Below are 22375 nucleotides of genomic sequence, written 5' to 3'. Positions count from 1 at the left end.
TCCCTGCCTCAGTCCTGACTTTTAGGACACTAGTGCCATGTTAGGTATGCTCATGAGAGAGCGGTTGGTACTGATAATGGGCGTCCTCGACTCAGTCACGCCGGAAGTTTGATGTGACGAGTCCCTGCTTCGGATTTTGGCTGAAAGAAAGGCGAGGTTGATTTTGAGTCTTCGCCATCCCTGCCCTGACCAAGCCATTACAAGCTTTATTGGTACGTGATGTTTACGAGAGGGGTATGGCTCCTTCATTACTCGTTGTTATGGTAAAGCGTATCACGATTTAGTGTATAAACTAGTGGGTAAAATAAACTCTAGGGGAGGCCAAGTATTTTAAATCTCAGAAGGATGAGAAGGGACTCTTTACAAAAAACAATAACCTCCTACCTTCCCTCTTATACGGAGGGTGGAGCGGGAGGCATTTAATAGGTTCAGATCTCCAAATGAATCTGCAAACACAAATATGCCGGTTCCACTTCTCCATCTCATCAAAATAAACCATCGAATTAAAGTAGTCTCGTAAATAGAGGTCATTAAAAGCGCGTTTTGGATAACCAAACGGCAAGAACGCGTCAGGAGTAAAATTAAAAAATTGTCTCATAGACCGGTGCGTTTCCTGGGCAAATGGAGAACCGCCAGCATTAGTGAAAGGCTGAATTGAATGAGCCATAATAAAAGCTCGGTATTACCAAAACCCCCCTTTCCAACTAAGAAGTTGGATAGCAGGGTTTTGAGGGGCTATTGTGGGGCCCAAATAATTTATGGGCCGGGCCCATTTACCCGTGAGGAGGCCAGAGGCTCAAGCCGAGGAAGGCTATGGCCCAAGCTCGGCAGGATAGCCCTGGGATTCAGTCGAGGACAGTTCAGTTCTCGGCAGACCCAAAGTCCCACCAGGAAGAGGGGTAAAAACGGTATAGGACTAAAACTAGGAAGAAAAATCTAAAATATCAAGGAAAAACTGCCCTTACTGCCATTTAATACTCTGAACCTGACAGAGCCGTATTCCTTGGCCTTTACAACCACCCCCAACGACTTTGGGTATGGGCTGATGGGACAAGTATCAGTCTGGGAAAAGTCGATCCTACACGTGGACGAAGGACAATGAATACAGGCAGATATAAAAGGAAAGATAAGTAACCTAGAGAAGGGGCTGGGAAAAATGGCCAAAAACCAAAGCCTCCCAGCCCACCTCCAGGAGAAAGATCCCAGGGGTGAAGAAAACTTAAACCATGTATGAACACCACGAAAAACCCACCGCCTGGTGACCAAGGCCTAGCCTTTCAAACCCACGCTCTACAAATGATATTGTTTGGGCCTTTTTACGTGCGAACCCAACACTGTTTAGGTTCATTACGAATTGTGTCCCCACAACTCATATTAAAATAAAAGGTCATGCTAACGAGTGCCTTAAGGGCATTGGTTAAGAATCTATTTTAGGAAAGTCTTGACATCACTTTTATAAGAAATGAAAAAAACTGTCAAAACATTAAATTTTTTTTTCTTTTCCCATAAAAACTTTCTTTAACTGGATTCTTAACCAGTGCCCTAAGGGAACTTGTTAGTATTTCCCTAAAATAAAAGGTTCCATTTACAAATTCAACCATAATAAATACCTATTAAAAATGATCATGATTATATATCTAATATTTCTTTACAAAAAACATTCATAATAAATACACATTAATAACTACCATAATTATCATATTTCATATGTAATATTATTTAATATAGGAGAAATTACATTTTTTTTTAACCCTAAATTATACATGTAAGGACCCAATTTGAGTCCTAAGCCCAACAGTCAAAAGGATTTTGGCCCAAAAAGCCTAATACAATGAATTTGTAGAAAGTATGTCAGAAAACTAGGCTCTAATGAATTGGACAACAATTATGGTGGGTCTAGATGACCTGAAAGCAAAGATAAACAGGTTTTACCCAAAAAAAAAAATCGTCATCAGCACAATCTAAGAAGATATGTTCTTATATATATCTCTTTTGAATTTGATTACAAGTCTAGTTCCTATTGTTACAGCGTTTTTCCTTTAATTTCTCGATCCCCCATTCCCCCTCCTCAGTGTATTCTTTCTCTTTTATATTGTCTTCCTTCTTTCATCTCCACTCTCCACATTTAGACCAGGTTTCTGCCGTTGATCCCTGTCCCATCAGCACCTTCTCGAAGTTTTTGAGAGTAGCTGTAAGGGTGAAAATTATTGTTCAAGTATCACTTCCACATTAATGCAGCCAGAGAGTTAGTTACAGAGCATTCAATGTGGTGGTAGCAGTTTTCTCTTAAATATTTCATAGTTCCCCTTTGTCTTGTGCTTCCATGATATGTATTCTTATCAATAGAATCTTTCAGAATGTTGCTCTGGATGGCAAACCACACCTTTTGACCTTTGTTTTGCTTAGTCGAGGAGGCATTCCTCCTCGGACCACCTTCGTGGACCCTCATGACCAGACCCCATTTCTTCATTCACTAATGCAGACTTCCATGACAGCGTTTACTTGTCCTCGGATTACTAGATGTCCTCGGATTAAGCTCCATGCCCAACATATATATAGATATATACTACTGGGCCTATCATACCTACAATACATAATTTTACACTTTGCCCTTGAAACTATCAAAATGCACACTTGACCCCCAAATTGAAATTTTGTAACACTTAACCCCACCATTTATTTGATGTTAAGTTTAATGAAATTTAGTATTGAAAGACCAATTTGCCTTCTACTGTTTGTTTTGGAAAGATGGGTAAATTGTTCTTTCAATACTTAATTATCTCATACTTAACACCAAAACAAAATAATTCAATGGACAAAATGTAAAACATGTTATAATTTAGAGTGGAAAATGTAATTTCCCATTTCATATATAAACACAACTATAATAAATGACTATTAATAACTACATGAAATCACATTTGGTAATTTTTTTTTCTCATTTTATAACTATCATATTTTATTAAATTTTTCTATGCATTGCAGGAATTGTTAACTAGTTATCTATAATCTATAATATATAAAAACATAAAACATTTAACTTTTAGGGACTTCATAATATTGTGCTATATAAATCTTTGAGGTCTTATAATTTTAATTGTCATTATTTTAAGAGAAATGCTATGTCCACAATATTTCACAACAAATCTTAAGTGGTAGTTTGTTATGGGCGGACAAAAAAGTAATTTTAAGTTTTAAATTCAAATTAAAATCAATAACAACTTACCACTTATGATTTGCAGTGAAAGTGTTATGAAAATGTTGTGGACATTGCACTACTCTTATTTTAATATAGATTTTTAATTATATGTAAATTATATTCTATCCACTAAAATCTTAGTGCATAATATTTTTTCCATATACAAACACAATTATAATAAATGACTAATAATTAATAGGATATAGAGTTCCACATATAGGCACTATCATAATAAATGCATATTAATAATTAATAACTACCATAATTTTTATTTTTTTTGAGAAACAACTACCATAATTATAAAATTGGCTAAAATACAAATTACATACTCTAACTTTGACCAAAATTCATTTAAGTTTTATAACTTTACTTTATTTCAATTGAGTTCTCTAAGTTTCAAATTTATTCAACTGATGTCTCCCATTTATTCCGGTTAGATGTGACATGAAGCTTTGCTTTTTTATAATACCTCTTTGTATTTGATAGTTGTGGGTCCGAGAGCTCTGCAGTCCGGCCCAAACTCTATCTGGGCCCAGGGCCCGTGCCGAGGAGGTACCTTGCCGAAGACAAATGCTCAGTGGCCGAGGTAGCAAGGGGAACGGCTGAGAACTTACCCTGTCCTCGGCATTCCATAGCTTCAACAGGAAGACCAACACCTTGGTGTAGGTAATCCCCAAACAGCCCCCTCAAAGGGATGTGAACGGAATGGGGCCCATAGGGAAGCAGGGTGTGAACTCGGACCAAGGAAAGTGCGTCCCACCCCCTTCAGTAAATGTACCTGCCAATACCCAGAGTTGGTTAATGAGAAAAGACGTTTGGGCGGTGCAAACGTCGATCCATGCGACTAATAAAAAGTTAGACGGGACAGTTGATGGGATGGACACAGGAACAAGCTCCTGCCTGACCTACAAGTGGAGGGTCAGGATCAGCCAAGACGGACTATATAATAAAAAGGAAGGTGCACCGATTGGGGGGTTGGGAAAAATGGCCAGAAACCAGGGCCTCCCAGCCCACCTCCAGGAGAAAGACTCCAGGGGTGTAGGAAAGCTTAAGTTCATACGAACACCGCGAAAAACCCACCGCCTATCGAACAAGGTCTAGCCTTCCAAACCCACGCTCTACAAATGATATTGTTAGGGGCCTTTTCACGTGCGAACCCGACACTGTTACGGTCCGTCACGAATCGCGTCCTTACAATAGTGGAGCTTCAAAGTTGTTCGAATCTGTAAATAATTTTTTTTGTTTGAATCTTTGTATGTACTAGATTTGTGTTCTTCTTCTTTGAAGGTCAAATTAATTTTGTATTTCCTTTTTTTTCTCTCCTTTTATAAAAATATTTTTATGATTTTTTTTTTTTTAAGGGATCCACTTAACAGAGTTAGAGTATGACAGAAGTTTCAATTGAATAAACATAAAACTTAGAGGACTTAATTGAACTGAAGTAAAGTTAGATAATTGAATTGAATTTCGGTCAAAGTTAGAGGGTTTGATTTGCATTTTAGCCTATTGAATTTCATATTATATATTTTAAATTAAAATAAAATTATATTCTATAGTGAAACCTTCCATTAGAATTTTGGCACATCATATTTTTACATATACAAACACAATTATAATAAATGCCTAATGTAAGGACACAATTCTGTTGCGGCCCGATAATGACGTTGGGCTCGCACATGAAAGATCCCTCACAATATGATTTGTAGAGAGTGGGCTTGAAAAACTAGCCGTTGGTCACGGGGCGATGCCCGGTCTTGGTTTTTAGAGGAATCCATGTGGAAAAAGGGGTTGGGCATGAACATTTAAGCCCTACGGCGTCGCATCCTATGGGATGGGACTCCTCGGACTTGATCCGAGGACCATTAAGGTCTTACCCCGGTTACCCAACGATGGGTCTTTTTCTGTGATCTCAGGTGTTGTTGAGTTGTTCTCACCCATGTAGTCTTTCTTTTTTGGGGGTGGGATAGGAGTCCCCTTACCAGATTCACTTACTTCTTCTTTTATACCAGCCTGCGTTCACTGTCCTTCGTCCACGTGTAGGGTCAACCTTTACAAGGCTGACATTTGTCCCATCAGTCCAATCCCAGAATTGTGGGGGATGGTTGATAAAGCTGAAGAATACGGCTCTGTCAGGTGCAGAGTCTTATCTGGGAAGGGTAGTAAGGATAACTTCCCCCAAGATATTTTAGATCTCCTTACAAATTTGTTCCTATATCTCTTTTTTACCCCTCTTCTCAATGGAGCTTTGGGTCTGCCGAGGACTAGACTGTCCTCGGCTGCCTCTCCGGACCATTTTTGCCTTACATTTTTGAGCTAGGGCCATCACCTTTTTCGGCTTGAGCCTTTGGACTCCCTATGAGCAAGTGGGCCCGGTCCATAAATTATTGGGCCCCACAATAGCCCCTCAAAACCCTGCTATCCGACTCCTTGGTTGGAAGGGAGGGTTTTGGTAAACCCGGGCTTTTAGTATGGCTTATTTAATTCAGCCCTGCATTAATGTGGGCGGTTTTCCACCTGTCCAAGAAACTCACCGGTTTACAAGGTAATCCCTTTAATTTGCTCGTGACCCGCTCCTGCCGTTTGGCTGTCCAAGACGCGCCTTTAATTACTTCCCTTTTACGAGGCTCCTTTACGTCCGACGGCTCATCTGATGAGGTGGGGAAGTGGAACGGACACATCTTTATTCTTCAGATTCTTTTGGAAATCTGAATGAATTTAATACCTTCCGTTTTGCCCTTCCTATAAGAAGGCAAGTAGGAAGCCATCACTTTCGTGCAGACACCCTTCCATCTTTCTGAGATCTGAAACCCTCAACCTCCCTTAGCGTTCACTTAACCCAATTGTTATTCCCCTCATCAGAATACGTTTACCATAACGAGTGATGAAGGAACCATTCCCCTCCTCAAAACATCATGTTCTAATAAAGCTCGAAATGGCTCGGTCAGGGTAAGGATGGCGGAGACTTAAGATTTGCCCCACCTCCCTTTCAGCCAAAATCCGAAGCAGGGGCTCATCACGTCAAACTTTCGTCGTGACTGAGTCGAGAACACCCACTATCAGCACCACCCGGCTCCTCACGAGCATACCTAACATGGCACCAGTGTGTTAGGAGTCAAGACTGAGGCAGGGGCCAAGTGCCTCTGCTTCTTCCTCTCTTCGTTCACTGGTGCCCTCCTCCGCCTTCCTCTCTTAGTCTTCCCAGCACCAGCTCCGTCCTGGTGCTGTCCTTCTCCCTCTTTTGCTCCTCTCTCTTTCTTTTCATCTCTTCCCCTCTTCTTCTCCTCCTTCTCTTACTCATGTCCTCCATCTTCTTCATTCATCTCCTCCATCTTCGTCTTCCTTCTCCTTCAAATTCTTCTTCCTTCTCCTTCATCTTTTTCCAAAGAAGGTTCTTCTTTCGATATGAGCAATACTGAGGCAGAGATTGGAGAAACTTTGAAGACGAGTTCAAAAGACACCTGGCTGTTTACTTATCTGTACTGCGAATGTTAGTATTGCCTCGGCAGCTCACCTTTTGTATAGGCTCGTTTGAGCCCCTTTTTGTACGTTGTAATAATTTTTCATATTAATAAAAGTTGTTGTTATTTTACTTCGCATGTTCTGTCTATGTTTTTACAAATTTGCAAGCGCTGCTCGGCATAATAATATATCATTTGAATCAATGATAACTAAAGCCAAAATACTTGCTAATAAAAAGATGTCGCCATAACTTTAATAGAATTGTTTGACATAGCAATGCGTACTTGTAAATAGCGATATTTGCCCGAAACAAAGCCGAGATTAGAACTGGATGTTCTACGTGGTGTAGGAAGTAATTATTTGAAGGCATATCACCCGCAAAAATGAACAGCCCCCTTAGGCTGCCGAATAGCGGAGCGTCCCACCATCATCCTAACACTCTTATTGGCCTTAACATTTTACAGTATTTGAGCCGAGGACTTTCCCTATCCGAGCAGTTGGTTTCCCATAGGCTTGAGTCCGAGGACCATGCAAGGCCTTGGTACTGTCCAACACTTGTAATTTTTCTCTTTTTTTTTTTTTTACTTGGTTTCCCCCATAGGCTTGAGTCCGAGGACCATGCAAGGCCTTGGTTCTGTCCAAAACTTGTGATTCTTATTTTTTGTACTTGGTTTCCCCATAGGCTTGAGTCCGAGGACCATGCAAGGCATTGGTTCTATCCAAAACTTGTAAGGTTTATTTTTTGTATTTGGTTTCCCCATAGGCTTGAGTCCGAGGACCATGCAAGGCCTTGGTTCTGTCCAAAACTGGTGATTTTTATTTTTTGTACTTGGTTTCCCCATAGGCTTGAGTCCGAGGACCATGCAAGGCCTTGGTTCTGTCCAAAACTTGTAAGGTTTATTTTTTGTATTTGGTTTCCCCATAGGCTTGAGTCCGAGGACCATGCAAGGCCTTGGTTCTGTCCCTGGGCCCCTATGCTGAACGGGCCTGGGCCGCGAATTTACTGGGCCCACAAATTAAGAGGTATTCCCGTAGTCTTTGGTTATGCAGTACTTTTTGGCGTCCCAGTGTTCGAGGTGCGCCTTCACGAGACTCCTTTAATCTCAGAGTTGCAGACGGCGTTGGAAATCGAGTCAGAGACATTTTGTCTGTAGCGTTCCTTGGGACGCTGCGTGAATTAAATGCCACCACCTCATCTTTTTGAATAAATAGGAGAGAAAGTCGCTTTACCTGCGCACAAATCTTTCAGTTTCCTCCCTTAGTACATCATGTTTGAGGCGAGGGTTGGGGAAAATGAACTCTCTCCGCCACAAAGGCGTCGTGTCCCCCTGAGACTCAAAAGAGTGATGTACGGGCAAAGGAGGCACAAATTCAAGAGAATATTCTAGTTTGACAGAGGGGAAAGGGTGTTTCTCCCTCTTTTAGTCAAAATCCGAAGCAGGTTCTGTTCATGCCAGAATTTTGGTGTGTCAGAAGAAAGATTTTCCGCCACTAGCGCCTCTGCCTCGTCGCAGGCAAATTTTTGGTGAAGGCTCCTCAACTTCCGGCTCCCTGCACCTTTCTTTCAGCTGTGTGAGGTTCAAGTTGGGCTCTTTCGCTGCCTGAGTTATGGGCGTGCAAAAGCATTGAGGAGGAATAAGGTCTCGAAGCAGTAGCCAACCTCTCCTCTGTGCTACATCCTTGGCTTTATCTTCACTCTCTTGTATTTTTCTTTACTTACGTAGTTAGCTTCAATGTAAGCTTATTTCAGCTTTTCATTGTACACTGTACTGTTCCTTTATCTTAATAAAAGATGTGTCTATTTCTTTATACACACTTTTCTTCTCCGCAACAACTACTTTGTGCATGAATATTAAATGTAAGCTTGCCCTTAATGATATTCCAGGCAGAAAACTGCCTTAACACAGATTCCTACTTCTTTAAACTCATAAATATTATCAAGTATAACAATGGTAATCCTTAATAAATTAAACTCTTGGAACTAACCGGGATAACCGCTGAGTGCTGCGCGATGCATGCTAGACCAATGTCCGAGAACGATAAACTTTAAATAATTCGTTCGAGAGGGTAACCGAATAGCGAGGGACTTTGATTGTGCTTTTGGGTAATATATCGCACCGTATCGCATCAATCCCTTTGGTGCTGCAGATCCGAAAGCAGACTTGAGAACCCTCGCAATTTAGGAACTAACCCAATTGTTAATGGAGAGTTTTCCTTGGATAAATCCCAAAGTCCATGTAATGCAGTTTTTCCTTACAAGTAGTTGGTTTCCCCAAAGGCTTGGGTCCGAGGACCATGCAAGGCCCTGGTTCTGTCCAAAACTTATGAGTTTTCTTTTTTGTACTTGGTTTCCCCATAGGCTTGAGTCCGAGGACCATGCAAGGCCTTGGTTCTGTCCAAAACTTTTGAGCTTTCTTTTTTGTACTTGGTTTCCCCATAGGCTTGAGTCCGAGGACCATGCAAGGCTTTGGTTCTGTCCAAAACTTTTGAGCTTTCTTTTTTGTACTTGGTTTCCCCATAGGCTTGAGTCCGAGGACCATGCAAGGCCTTGGTTCTGTCCAAAACTTTTGAGCTTTCTTTTTTGTACTTGGTTTCCCCATAGGCTTGAGTCCGAGGACCATGCAAGGCCTTGGTTCTGTCCAAAACTCTTGAGCTTTCTTTTTTGTACTTGGTTTCCCCATAGGCTTGAGTCCGAGGACCATGCAAGGCCTTGGTTCTGTCCAAAACTTTTGAACTTTCTTTTTTGTACTTGGTTTCCCCATAGGCTTGAGTCCGAGGACCATGCAAGGCTTTGGTTCTGTACATAACTTTTGAGCTTTCTTCGTTTATGTTTCGAATGTAAGCCCTTAGACCAGGGTGGGGAGAGCTGGTTTGTGGTCAAAAGCCCCTAAAGCTGCCCGCGCCGTTGGCACCGCAAGGCGTAGCCCCTAGCAGAAGTTTATGTCGGAGCAACAGCGGTGTGTTGCCGGAGACGTAGGAAACCTCACGAACCTCTGTTTGCTAGAGAGTCGACTCCACCGCCACCCGCGCCAACGCGCAAGCTTCCCCACAGTCGGCGCCAATTGTAAGGACACAATTCCGTTACGGCCCGATAATGACGTTGGGCTCGCACATGAAAGATCCCTCACAATATGATTTGTAGAGAGTGGGCTTGAAAAACTAGCCGTTGGTCACGGGGCGATGCCCGGTCTTAGTTTTTAGAGGAATCCATGTGGAAAAAGGGGTTGGGCATGAACATTTAAGCCCTACGGCGTCGCATCCTATGGGATGGGACTCCTCGGACTTGATCCGAGGACCATTAAGGTCTTACCCCGGTTACCCAACGATGGGTCTTTTTCTGTGATCTCAGGTGTTGTTGAGTTGTTCTCACCCATGTAGTCTTTCTTTTTTGGGGTTGGGATGGGAGTCCCCTTACCAGATTCACTTACTTCTTCTTTTATACCAGCCTGCGTTCGCTGTCCTTCGTCCACGTGTAGGGTCAACCTTTACAAGACTGACATTTGTCCCATCAGTCCAATCCCAGAATTGTGGGGGATGGTTGATAAAGCTGAAGAATACGGCTCTGTCAGGTGCAGAGTCTTATCTGGGAAGGGTAGTAAGGATAACTTCCCCCAAGATATTTTAGATCTCCTTACAAATTTGTTCCTATATCTCTTTTTTACCCCTCTTCTCAATGGAGCTTTGGGTCTACCGAGGACTAGACTGTCCTCGGCTGCCTCTCCGGACCATTTTTGCCTTACATTTTTTAGCTAGGGCCATCAACTTTTTCCGCTTGGGCCTTTGGACTCCCTATGAGTAAGTGGGCCCGGCCCATAAATTATTGGGCCCCACATACACCATTAGGATTTTTTTTTAGAGAGTTTTAACCTATGGCGTCCGCTCTTGATAATAGCATTTTATCACCAAATCAAAACATCAATCAGTTTTGTTGTAGACGAATATTGAACCTTAGATCTCTTATTTAACTATTAAGTTTTTATGTCTATCCAAAGTGTTTTTTTTTTTTTTAAACGTAAACGTGCACCTCATGGACTCTATTTTTTCATATCAATTTCTTCAAAACTCTATATTAACCTAAACCTCTTAAGTTTAGGGTATTTGATTGTTAAAAATCATATTGACTATTAAGTTTTGGTGTTTATTCAAAGAAAAAAAAAGTGAAGGGAAAAAATAGTTTGAGAATTGAGATGACCAAAAAAGTTGTATGTTTTGTTAAAACACTATGGAGAAGTTGATAAGAATAAATAAATTGTTGATTCTTTCTAAAAAGTTACTGCAACTTGATGAAGCCACTTGTCATAACCACGACTTATGAGCCTTTACTGCAATTTGGTAAAGCTATTTAGTGCAACTACAGCTTCTAAACTCAACTTTTATTATATACACCATTAAACTTTTGTGTTTATCTAAACTGTTTTTTTCGTAAACATGCACCTCATCGACTCTCTTTTTTTCATATCAATTTCTTCAAAACTCTATATTAGCCTAAACTTCTTAAGTTTAGGGAATTTGATTGTTAAAAATTATATTGGTGTCTATCTAAAAAGCTTTTGCAACTTGGTAAAGCCACTTGTCACAACCGCAACTTATGAGCTTTTACTGCAATTTGGTGAAACCACTTGGCGCAACCACAGTTTCTAAGCCCAAATTATTATTATTATTATTATTATTATTATTATTATTATAAGAAAACAAAATCAGTGTTTATTTATATTAAAAAAATAGTAATAATAACTATTTGATAATGGGTAAATCGGTAACCAATACAATGCGGGGGAAAAGTTTAACATAATATATTTTCCCTCTTTTAATTTTTCGTCTAAATATGACATTCGATAATTATTACTATACATTTATTATGATTGTTTTTTAATATGATAATATATATTCTAGTGTTAGGTGTGGGGCCCAATAATTTATGAGCCGGGCCCACTTGCTCATAGGGAGTCCAAAGGCCCAAGCCGAAAAAGGTGATGGCCCTAGCTCAAAAATGTAAGGCAAAAATGGTCCGGAGAGGCAGCCAAGGACAGTCTAGTCCTCAGCAGACCCAAAGCTCCATTGAGAAGAGGGGTAAAAAAGAGATATAGGAACAAATTTGTAAGGAGATCTAAAATATCTTGGGGGAAGTTATCCTTACTACCCTTCCCAGATAAGACTCTGCACCTGACAGAGCCATATTCTTCAGCTTTATCAACCATCCCCCACAATTCTGGGATTGGACTGATGGGACAAATGTCAACCTTGTAAAGGTTGACCCTACACGTGGACGAAGGACAGTGAACGCAGGCTGGTATAAAAGAAGAAGTAAGTGAATCTGGTAAGGGGACTCCCATCCCACCCCCAAAAAAGAAAGACTACATGGGTGAGAACAACTCAACAACACCTGAGATCACAGAAAAAGACCCATCGTTGGGTAACCGGGGTAAGACCTTAATGGTCCTCGGATCAAGTCCGAGGAGTCCCATCCCATAGGATGCGACGCCGTAGGGCTTAAATGTTCATGCCCAACCCCTTTTTCCACATGGATTCCTCTAAAAACCAAGACCGGGCATCGCCCCGTGACCAACGGCTAGTTTTTCAAGCCCACTCTCTACAAATCATATTGTGAGGGATCTTTCATGTGCGAGCCCAACATCATTATCGGGCCGCAACGGAATTGTGTCCTTACAATTGGCGCCGACTGTGGGGAAGCTTGCGCGTTGGCGCGGGTGGCGGTGGAGTCGACTCTCTAGTAAGCAGAGGTTCGTAAGGTTTCCTACGTCTCCGGCAACACACCGCTGTTGCTCCGACATAAACTTCTGCTAGGGGCTACGCCTTGCGGTGCCAACGGCGCGGGTAGCTCTAGGGGCTTTTGGCCACAAACTAGCTCTCCTCGCCCTGGTCTAGGGGCTTACATTCGAAACATAAACGAAGAAAGCTCAAAAGTTATGGACAGAACCAAGGCCTTGCATGGTCCTCGGACTCAAGCCTATGGGGAAACCAAGTACAAAAAAGAAAGCTCAAGAGTTTTGGACAGAACCAAGGCCTTGCATGGTCCTCGGACTCAAGCCTATGGGGAAACCAAGTACAAAAAAGAAAGCTCAAGAGTTTTGGACAGAACCAAGGCCTTGCATGGTCCTCGGACTTAAGCCTATGGGGAAACCAAGTACAAAAAAGAAAGCTCAAAAGTTTTGGACAGAACCAAGGCCTTGCATGGTCCTCGGACTCAAGCCTATGGGGAAACCAAGTACAAAAAAGAAAGTTCAAAAGTTTTGGACAGAACCAAGGCCTTGCATGGTCCTCGGACTTAAGCCTATGGGGAAACCAAGTACAAAAAAGAAAACTCATAGGTTTTGGACAGAACCAGGGCCTTGCATGGTCCTCGGACCCAAGCCTTTGGGGAAACCAACTACTTGTAAGGAAAAACTGCATTACATGGACTTTGGGATTTATCCGAGGAAAACTCTCCATTAACAATTGGGTTAGTTCCTAAATTGCGAGGGTTCTCAAGTCTGCTTTCGGATCTGCAGCACCAAAGGGATTGATGCGATACGGTGCGATATATTACCCAAAAGCACAATCAAAGTCCCTCGCTATTCGGCTACCCTCTCGGACGAATTATTTAAAGTTTATCGTTCTCAGACATTGGTCTAGTATGCATCGCGCAGCACTCAGTGGTTATCCCGGTTAGTTCCAAGAGTTTAATTTATTAAGGATTACCGTTGTTATACTTGATAATATTTATGAGTTTAAAGAAGTAGGAATCTGTGTTAAGGCATTTTTCTGCCCGGAATATCATTAAGGGCAAGCTTACATTTAATATTCATGCACAAAGTAGTTGTTGCGGAGAAGAAAAGTGTGTATAAAGAAATAGACACATCTTTTATTAAGATAAAGGAACAGTACAGTGTACAATGAAAAGCTGAAACAAGCTTACATTGAAGCTAACTACGTAAGTAAAGAAAAATACAAGAGAGTGAAGATAAAGCCAAGGATGTAGCACAGAGGAGAGGTTGGCTACTGCTTCGAGACCTTATTCCTCCTCAATGCTTTTGCACGCCCATAACTCAGGCAGCGAAAGAGCCCAACTTGAACCTCACACCGCTGAAGGAAAGGTGCAGGGAGCCGGAAGCTGAGGAGCCTTCACCAAAAATTTGCCTACGACGAGGCAGAGGCGCTGGTGGCGGAAAATCTTTCTTCTGACACACCAAAATTCTGGCATGAACAGAACCTGCTTCGGATTTTGACTAAAAGAGGGAGAAACACCTTTTCCCCTCTGTCGAACTGGAATATTCTCTTGAATTTGTGCCTCCTTTGCCCGTACATCACTCTTTTGAGTTTCAGGGGGACACGGCGCCTTTGTGGCGGAGAGAGTTCCTTTTCCCCAACCCTCGCCTCAAACATGATGTACTAAGGGAGGAAACTGAAAGATTTGTGCACAGGTAAAGCGACTTTCTCTCCTATTTATTCAAAAAGATGAGGTGGTGGCATTTAATTCACGCAGCGTCCCAAGGAACGCTACAGACAAAATGTCTCTTGCTCGATTTCCAACGCCGTCTGCAACTCTGAGATTAAAGGAGTCTCGTGAAGGCGCACCTCGAACACTGGGACGCCAAAAAGTACTGCATAACCAAAGACTACGGGAATACCTCTTAATTTGTGGGCCCAGTAAATTCGCGGCCCAGGCCCGTTCAGCATAGGGGCCTAGGGACAGAACCAAGGCCTTGCATGGTCCTCGGACTCAAGCCTATGGGGAAACCAAATACAAAAAATAAATCTTACAAGTTTTGGACAGAACTAAGGCCTTGCATGGTCCTCGGACTCAAGCCTATGGGGAAACCAAGTACAAAAAATAAAAATCACCAGTTTTGGACAGAACCAAGCCCTTGCATGGTCCTCGGACTCAAGCCTATGGGGAAACCAAATACAAAAAATAAACCTTACAAGTTTTGGACAGAACCAAGGCCTTGCATAGTCCTCGGACTCAAGCCTATGGGGAAACCAAGTACAAAAAATAAGAATCACAAGTTTTAGACAGAACCAAGGCCTTGCATGGTCCTCAGACTCAAGCCTATGGGGGAAACCAAGTAAAAAAAAAAATAGAGAAAAATTACAAGTGTTGGACAGTACCAAGGCCTTGCATAGTCCTCGGACTCAAGCCTATGGGAAACCAACTGCTCGGATAGGGAAAGTTCTCGGCTCAAATACTGTAAAATGTTAAGGCCAATAAGAGTGTTAGGATGATGGCGGGACGCTCCGCTATTCGGCAGCCTAAGGGGGCTGTTCATTTTTGCGGGTGATATGCCTTCGAATAATTACTTCCTACACCACGTAGAACATCCAGTTCTAATCTCGGCTTTGTTTCGGGCAAATATCGCTATTTACAGGTACGCATTGCTATGTCAAACAATTCTATTAAAGTTATGGCGACATCTTTTTATTAGCAAGTATTTTGGCTTTAGTTATCATTGATTCAAATGATATATTATTGTGCCGAGCAGCGCTTGCAAATTTGTAAAAACATAGACAGAACCTGCGAAGTAAAATAACAACAACTTTTATTAATATGAAAAATTATTACAACGTACAAAAAGGTGAGCTGCCGAGGCAACACTAACATTCGCAGTACAGATAAGTAAACAGCCAGGTGTCTTTTAAACTCGTCTTCAAAGTTTCTCCAATCTCTGCCTCAGTATTGCTCATATCGAAAGAAGAACCTTCTTTGGAAAAAGATGAAGGAGAAGTAAGAAGAATTTGAAGGAGAAGGAAGAAGAAGATGGAGGAGATGAATGAAGAAGATGGAGGACATGTGTAAGAGAAGGAGGAGAAGAAGAGGGGAAGAGATGAAAAGAAAGAGAGAGGAGTAAAAGAGGGAGAAGGACAGCACCAGGACGGAGCTGGTGCTGGGAAGACTAAGAGAGGAAGGCGGAGGAGGGCACCAGTGAACGAAGAGAGGAAGAAGCAGAGGCACTTGGCCCCTGCCTCAGTCCTGACTCCTAACACACTGGTGCCATGTTAGGTATGCTCGTGAGGAGCCGGGTGGTGCTGATAGTGGGTGTTCTCGACTCAGTCACGACGAAAGTTTGACGTGACGAGCCCCTACTTCGGATTTTGGCTGAAAGGGAGGTGGGGCAAATCTTAAGTCTCCGCCATCCTTGCCCTGACCGAGCCATTTCGAGCTTTATTAGAACATGATGTTTTGAGGAGAGGAATGGTTCCTTCATCACTCGTTATGGTAAACGTATTCTGATGAGGGGAATAACAATTGGGTTAAGTGAACGCTAAGGGAGGTTGAGGGTTTCAGATCTCAGAAAGATGGAAGGGTGTCTGCACGAAAGTGATGGCTTCCTACTTGCCTTCTTATAGGAAGGGCAAAACGGAAGGTATTAAATTCATTCAGATTTCCAAAAGAATCTGAAGAATAAAGATGTGCCCGTTCCACTTCCCCACCTCATCAGATGAGCCGTCGGACGTAAAGGAGCCTCGTAAAAGGGAAATCATTAAAGGCGCGTCTTGGACAGCCAAACGGCAGGAGCGGGTCACGAGCAAACTAAAGGGATTACCTTGTAAACCGGTGAGTTTCCTGGACAGGTGGAAAACCGCCCACATTAATGCAGGGCTGAATTAAATAAGCCATACTAAAAGCCCGAGTTTACCAAAACCCTCCCTTCCAACCAAGGAGTCGGATAGCAGGGTTTTGAGGGGCTATTGTGGGGCCCAATAATTTATGGGCCGGGCCCACTTGCTCATAGGGAGTCCAAAGGCTCAAGCCGAAAAAGGTGATGGCCCTAGCTAAAAAATGTAAGGCAAAAATGGTCCGGAGAGGCAGCCGAGGACAGTCTAGTCCTCGGCAGACCCAAAGCTCCATTGAGAAGAGGGGTAAAAAAGAGATATAGGAACAAATTTGTAAGGAGATCTAAAATATCTTGGGGGAAGTTATCCTTACTACCCTTCCCAAATAAGACTCTGCACCTGACAGAGCCGTATTCTTCAGCTTTATCAACCATCCCCCACAATTCTGGGATTGGACTGATGGGACAAATGTTAGCCTTGTAAAGGTTGACCCTACACGCGGACGAAGGACAGCGAACACAGGCTGGTATAAAAGAAAAAGTAAGTGAATCTGGTAAGGGGACTCCCATCCCACCACCAAAAAAGAAAGACTACATGGGTGAGAACAACTCAACAACACCTGAGATCACAGAAAAAGACCCATCGTTGAGTAACCGGGGTAAGACCTTAATGGTCCTCGGATCAAGTCCGAGGAGTCCCATCCCATAGGATGCGACGCCGTAGGGCTTAAATGTTCATGCCCAACCCCTTTTTCCACATGGATTCCTCTAAAAACCAAGATCGGGCATCGCCCCGTGACCAACGGCTAGTTTTTCAAGCCCACTCTCTACAAATCATATTATGAGGGATCTTTCATGTGCGAGCCCAACGTCATTATCGGGCCGCAACGGAATTGTGTCCTTACAGTGTATTTTGGTTAAATTATCAAAACAAAATTCCGTTTCTAATATTTTTCTTTTATTTTTTTTTTCACATTTTTTCACGTTTCTATTAGGTGTTTTTTTAAAGATGGATAGAAGGTTAATCTATTGAAGTTTATCAATTTTTTTTTTCTTTCATTATTCCTAGGTTGATTAGAAATTTGAATTCTTCACAATTGAAAATAATATATATATATATATATATATATACTAGCATTATGCCTGTGCGATGCACGGCTTAATCAAAATCCATATGCAAATAATTTTTTAATTAATTTACTTAAAATTCAATAATAAATAAGATAATAAAAATAAATGAATATTTTACTTTTAAGTTATATAATGAATGCATGTAATAATAATAATAATAATTGAATGGAAGATGGTAGAGATCCCATAAAAAATATATAAAAGGATTTTGAATAATACATTGAAATTTAAGGCTCAAAATCAAGTTTTTTTTTTTTTTTTTTGGAGAAAAAACTTAGGGTTAAGACCTTGGTAATAAGTTTGTATTGATAATTGAAAAACAATCTGAACAACTATTTGTATTATTTGATCTCATCCTCTATCTCTATATTATTGACAAAACAAAATAAGTCAGTAATATATATATATATATATATATATATTATATAGACACGTGTGTGTGTGTTGGGGGGGGGGGGGGTTGATAATGACCACAGTCATATTTATAATTTATAAATTCTATATTTGATTTTAAAAGAAAAAAATATGTTAAGTTAATAACAAAGTTGTATCCATCATATCTTGCATTTTAGCACACATCTGTCACCTATCTACCGTTTAGGTGGCACCAGCAAGATTCAGCTAAGGTAAGGAACTTCGTGTCGCGCATCTTCCGTCTTCACTACTATGCACAATGATATCATACAAAGCAATGAATGAACTACTAATTTTTTTTTTTTTTTTTTTATTCCTCGTCCAACTTTGTTAAAGGTGAATTAATATTGTTGGTGGTGCATGAACTCATCCTCACGATACTTGCATAGTTATTTAGCCAAATAAAATGAAGAGGAAGAGGAAGAGGAGGAGAAATACGTACCTTGCTTTGGGGATTAAGGGAGCAACAATATAAATGAGAAGTTGATTCTCAAAAAAAAAAAATGAGAAGTATTTTGACTGCCTAACCAAGAGTTTATAATTCTATTTATATATGTATTACTATTATACAAAATTGTTTCAAATACGGATTGCTTTTTTACACGGTGTTTATCTAAAAACTTATCAATATAAGATTTTAGATGAACACAGCTCAAAGGGCTTTATCATTATCCATTGAATTGCTAGGCTTTATCATTATTTTGTAGCATGTTTGGTGATGAAGCTTTCTTGATCTCTCAAAAGAAAATAAGAAAAGTTGAAACTTGAAAGATCTCATGTTTTCATTGGAATTTAAAGAAAAATAAGTTTTTTTTTTTTTGAGAAGATAAAGAAAAGAAGTTAATATGAATATAACATAGGTTGCATATTTTGTTAAAACTTAAAACACTAACTCTTACTTTATCCAAAGTGATAAGATCAAAAAATTGTTGTTTTTATCTAAAACATTACATCAATTCAGTCAAGCCACTTGGCATGGCTTCTAAACCTTTACTGCAATTTGGTGAAGTCACTTGGCGCAACCACGGCTTCTAAGCTCAAATTTTATTATATAGTATATGATATGATATATATATATATATATATAGTTTTTTTTAATGTATTCTTATATATTCCTATGCACAGTATCTTCTTCATCTTCTTATTTTATAGCTTTTTCTTTTTGCTTTTTTTTTTTTTGTCTATCCTTTTTCTTTTTGGGATAAAAACACTACTTATTGTTCTAATCAATTTTTTCTCTTCCCCATTATCAATAATTTTAATCCTCTTATAATTTCTATGTTGATTAGAAATATAATTCTCTTTTTGTTTTGTTTTGTTTTGTTTTTTCTTATTACTTAGGCAATTCGACGTTTGTGAAATCTATTGTAGAATTATTTATCAAACCTACCATCCACACTATTACAAGTATGTATTTGTCTTCTTCTTCTTCTTTTTTTTCTTTTTTTAAGGTTTTGCTAATGAGTCATAAAGACAATTTTAAATTCATGAAATCCATTATATAAACCTCTATGAATGTTTACTCTAGATATTATTTAAGAATTATTAAGTTTTGTATTCTCTATCTTTTTATTTATGGGTTGTATTTGTGTCATGTTTATATATGTGTTATTAGATTAAATTAATTTTCTTGAATAGTAAAACTTTTATGTTACTATTTTTATGAGATCCATGAATCATATAGTTTTAAGAAGGTGTTTTGATCATAATTAATATGTATATACTTACAATTTAGTCAATAACAAATATTTATCAATTCTACTCTAGTAATATGAATAGTATATACATATTACTAGAGTATAATTTCTATATTGTATCAAAAAAAAGTTAAATATAAGCTTCTTCTCAAAATCTTCTCCAAAAAAAAAGTTCTTCTCAAAATTAAAAAATATATATATAAGTTACGATTAAAAGAGACTTAAAATTATTAAAATACTATAACTAAACAAATGATTTACAGATTTTAGTGTACCTAAAATGGTAGCCGCACAAGTTACATGTTAGTTATAATAATTATTGGAACATATTAGAATTCACCTTGTATAATGCTTTGACTTTGTTCGTACTCTTATCCTGTACATCTATGCATTTATTCATGGATCTCATAAAATTATGTATTTGAGGCCCATCGTGACTGGCTGGAAGAGGTCCCAGCTGATGCATCACCTGCATCACCTATTGTTATTCGAGACATCTCCTAGTTGTTTTAATAAAAGCTGATTGACTGGTTTCTGAAAAAAAAAAGAATAATAATAACAATAAGAATATCATGTCTAGAGATTTCAAAGGAGATCGTGGTTTAGTGAGTCATGACTACTCATGACTCATGAGACAAAGGCTAGTTAGTATAAGACACCACGAGGAAGCATTTATGTCAATTGGAACTATTAATTTTGGTGAATTCTACCAATTAGAGAAGGTTATTAATAGAACAATTTGTAATCTATTTGTCCTAAAGCTCCCACATGTGTCACATGTCATGCTTATAAATACTCATATCCACCTAATGAAAGAAAATACATTTTCATAAATAAATAAAAAAATAATAAACTTTGGATAAGTCTTCAAAAGGAGATAGTATCACATGTAGCCGTTGTATGATAATTTTCTCAACAAGAAACCTTTAGAATTTAGATGGGTCATCATTGGTGACCATGACTTTTGCACCTTGGTTGAACTTTCGTGACTCACCATGACCCTCTTCTTCTCTTTTTTTAATCTTCTCTACTAACCACACCTTCCTTGTTCTCCATGACATATCTTGAAATTATCCCCCGAAATTAACGGTGCATAATATTGTAATTAATTGAAATATAGCATTCCTTCATTAAAAAAAAAAAAAAAAAGATTAAAGAAAAAGATGAAATAATTATATTGAGCTATTTAAATTAACATCTTACAAGTTATTTTTCCCGACATTTTTAAATTGTTTTCCAACAAAGATTCCAAGTGTTTTGCCCTTAATTTTCTATGTTTTCTAAAATAATTAAGGATGCAAGTGTCATTATATATTGTTTGTAAATGATTTTACATTGTAGTTCAGAAACATTCATTGAGTTAGTGGGTTGGTGAGTGAGTTGGTGAGTTGGTGTTAAATACTCTTCAACCTTGATGGTGGCTAGCCACCAAAACCCAGTCAAAAACTGACCAAAATTGGAGGGTACTTTTCAGAGAGGTTCAAAAACTAAAGAAAAAGACAGCACAAATTAAATTAGTGAATTACTTAGCTCGAGCCGTTGAAGGTCGGTGCTCTTGAGTCTTGACTTGAAAAAACGTGCTTGTATAATTTTGTTCACGAGTGGCGACGTGGGTAAGAAGTGGTACAGTGAATGATGGTCATGGACCCAAACCGAGAGCAGGAGGTGGAACACGATTATTGTCAATTGTAAAAAAGGTTGATTTCATTTTCACCTAAAGGCTATCTAGGCGTCATCAAAAATCGAAGCTAACTAGCTACAATGACAATAGACGTGGGACCAACTTTATATAATTTTGAGCGACAACAATGTTAGCAAACAATTTTTTTTTTTATCACAATTATTAAGTGGTAGGTTATGATTGTGTTTTCTAAATAAAAAATAAAAAAATTATGATTGTAATAAGAAAAATGGAATCTACATAATATTTTTATAATAAATTTTATATGATAAATTATTATTATTTTTAATTTAAATTTATTACTTGAATTATTTTTATTCCACTCATTACAACCCGTAATAATCTATTACTTAGGATTTGTTAGGAAAATATTATGGATATAACATTTCTTTTGTAAAAGTCACTTAATATGAGTTTACTATTGACACCATACATTTTCTTTAACACCAATCACAATATTCTACCTATACAATCAAGAATGTGTTTCTCAAACTCACTGATTATGTCAATCAATTTCTAAATGAAAGATTAAAAAAGTAATCATGAACAATATTTTCACAATAATTTCACAAAAAATCGTAGGTGGCAATTTTTTATTGGATCTAATATGGACTTACTACTAACATAACATTTTTAGTTATTAGTAACAATTTGTCAATTATCACCTAGTATTTATTGTGAAATTGTAGTGAACGTAACATTAATCGATTCAAAATATTTCTTTTGTACTTGGCACTTAGTGGACATCTCATTACAATACATTAACACAAGAATTAAATCTAAATGATACATAATAGTATGAATACAAATGTTAAAATTTTAGAGAATACAAATTTTGTCTCTCTTTATACTCCACTAATCACAAAGTTTAAAATGGAAAATAATCAACCCATATGATAAATTATGATTTATGGAACATAAAGTGAGACACAAAAGTAGTATAGAAGACTTGTATTCAATTTTCATATGCCAAACTAAAATTACCTCAAACTTGGGTGTAATTGCAATTGTCTAAATAGTATTTTATGCTTTACCAATCACAATGTTTAAAATGGAAAACAATCAACCCACATAATAAATTGTGATTTGTGGAACATAAACTGACACAAAAGTGATAAAGAATATTTGTATTCAATTTTAGTAGGACAAACCAAAATGATCTGTATTCAATTTTAGTAGGACAAACCAAAATGATCTCAAACTTGGGTATAAACTGCAATTGTCTAAATAGTATTTTAAATTG

The sequence above is a fragment of the Quercus lobata genome, unplaced genomic scaffold (genome assembly GCF_001633185.2).
Source record: "Quercus lobata isolate SW786 unplaced genomic scaffold, ValleyOak3.0 Primary Assembly Scq3eQI_1872, whole genome shotgun sequence".
Taxonomy (NCBI): Eukaryota; Viridiplantae; Streptophyta; class Magnoliopsida; order Fagales; family Fagaceae; genus Quercus; species Quercus lobata.
The sequence above is the reverse complement of the archived record's forward strand: the minus strand, read 5'-3'. Positions refer to the sequence as shown.